The 2,534-nt window shown below is 45.3% G+C and overlaps 1 pseudogene; it reads right to left on the bottom strand.

Moving 5' to 3' along the window:
* Positions 1–965: 965 nt before the first annotated feature.
* Positions 966–2,139, bottom strand: LOC102853390 (annotated as a pseudogene).
* Between the last annotated feature and the right edge of the window lie 395 nt (positions 2,140–2,534).

Genomic DNA, 2,534 nt, shown 5'->3' with positions numbered 1-2,534 from the left:
TCTCTATCCCCAAACTTTCTGACATGTAACCAATGACAGTATACACAACTCCAATGACTACAGACTTCATTCAGATGTGTGCAGCTGTGTTGACAGTTCCCGGCTCTACCCAAGGTAAGTGGAGCTAGTTTTAGTGAATGGAAGTTTTCTGTATTTCTCATGGTACAGGTGAATTAAACTCACAGCTATATGTTATTTTACTGTACTTTGCTTTATGGTGATTTTTATATACTGCTTTTTTTAACAATTAAAGGTTTATGGTAACCTTATATCAAGCAAGTCTATTGGTACCATTTTTTCCAACAGCATGTGCCCACTTTGTGTCACATTTTGGTAATTCTCACAAGATTTCAAAATAAAAGCCCTGGTGGTACAGTGTCTTAAGTGGTGGGCTGCTAACTGAGACCTGAAGACTGCAGGGAAATGATGAGGCACTTTTCTTCTGCAAAGATTTGCAGGCTCAGAATCCCTACTGGGGCAGTTCTACTCTTGACTGCAGTGGTCTAAAACCAAACTCACAGCATCTCTGAGGGACGCCTTTATAGAAATCAATCTGCTACTGCCTCGGGAAGAGTATTAGAGCTACTTTCAAGAATCCAGGGATGCCTGCATCCCATGTACCATCCAGATGTGTCCAATTCCTCCCGCACAGAAATGAGAAACAATAATACCCTTTGGTCAATAATTTTTTGGGGGCGGGGGGAGGGAGAGGGAAAAGTTTGGAAACAATCTCGCCACTCTTACTCAAATTCATTTACCTATTAATCTGTATATACACATACACACATGTGCGTGCATGCACACACACACCTACCTTCAAACAAATTTTTTTATGACTACAGAACCCAGCCTCCACAGGCAAGAGATGATGCCTGTTAACTGCACAGATCTGGCGATCAATATGCTGTTATGAGGCTCTATGTTGTCTCACAAGCTGGCGGGGCACACACAAAGGGAGTAGATAGTCATATAAGATTTGCTTTTTGTTTTAAATCCAAACTATTCAGCAACACTGTTAGATTCAGGAGCTGGGACGGGTTCAATGTGCATAGTATGGGGGATGACTTGATGGTCCCATCCCAGTGTGGTAAGGAAGGGAGTGACTAAGCAGGGACCAAGTAGCATGTCTCACAAAGTCTCTCTGGGCTTGGCTTCTAAACATCTCTGAAAGGCCTGAGTCTAGCACAGCAACTGAGCAGTCTTCACTGATAGAAGCCAGAAAGGGAACGCTGTGTGGGGAGGACACCAGCCCAGCGACACCCTGGGAGCTCACTGCTGAACTGAGAGCACAACCGGTGCTCTCCGTGTCCACAAGGGATATATTCCCATTCTCATCACCAAAGACAAAAGCTTCACTCAGCTGAGGATGCCAAGCCAGTGAGGTAGGAAGGTAGCCAGAAGAACTGCAGCCCATCTGTGATGCTGGCTTGGAACAGCAAGTATCCCAGAGTAAAATTCTGTTGTCCTCCCCACAAGACACAAACAGAGTCCTTGTGAGGAGAAGCAGCAACACAGGTGACTTGTCCAGAATGAGCTGGGTACAAGTTCAGTACTGTCTGCTGAGCAAGTTCCCAAACCTTAATGCAGAAGTCTTTGTTACACTTTGCTACCACTGACAGCTAGTGTACCAGAGCTCCGGACACTGACTGTAGACACAACGTCATCGTGTTCATACTTGCAGAACTTGCTGACAATGAGTGTCTTTCTCTTATCTGGTTCCTGCAATTCAGCAGCACCTGAATCGGAAGCCTCTGTCTCCTACCCAAGTAAGATCAGCCACTCTGGCCTCTGGCCTCTGGACCCCAGCAGAACAGAAGCCTTCGTTGCTGCGGAACAAGAGTCCTTGAAAAGCCACAGGGAGCCGATCCAGCAGTGGTCACTCAGGCTGGAGGCCCTGAGCAGGAGTGACCCATCGGACCGCTACCGTGCAGCAGTAGCTCCATATAAGCTGGCACATTAGGGGGAAAATTCCATTCACGGAGGTAGGGTTTCCTTCCTAATCACTACTGTCCCAATTCCAACCTAGACCCAAACTGGAGGTTGGCCAACAATCCAGTACCGCTGCAATCCCACATGCACCTCCAGGTTTCCGCCTGTCTCCTGAGGCTTCAGGTCTTTATTCTGTTTAATAGGATCCATGGTGGCAAAGCCAGGAAATTAAAAAAAAAAACCAAACACAAAAATAGGGCATTGTATTTTGAAGGACTGTGGTCAGGGACCTCTTGAAAGTGCTGAAAAACAACCATATCAGCACTTTCAAGAGGTGCACCTGATCAAAATCATTATCTTTTAAATTACTCGATATACATCTGAAAGTTGGATAATGAATAAGGAGCACAGAAGAAGAATTTGAGTGGTAGTGGTGGAGAACAGTGTGGAATATTCCATGGACTGCCAAAAGGACAAACAAATATGTCTTGGAGAAGGTGCAGTCTTTTTGGAAGCAAGGATGGTGAAACTTTGTCTTACATACTTTGAGCATGTTGCTAGAAGGAAGAGAAGACCCTTACCGAGATGGCTTGACTAAATTATAG

Source organism: Elephantulus edwardii, unplaced genomic scaffold (assembly GCF_000299155.1).
Source record: "Elephantulus edwardii isolate Elephantulus edwardi_28Jun2011 unplaced genomic scaffold, EleEdw1.0 scaffold00016, whole genome shotgun sequence".
Classification (NCBI taxonomy): Eukaryota; Metazoa; Chordata; class Mammalia; order Macroscelidea; family Macroscelididae; genus Elephantulus; species Elephantulus edwardii.
Note: the sequence above shows the minus strand (reverse complement) of the source record. Positions and strands in the feature narration are given on the sequence as shown.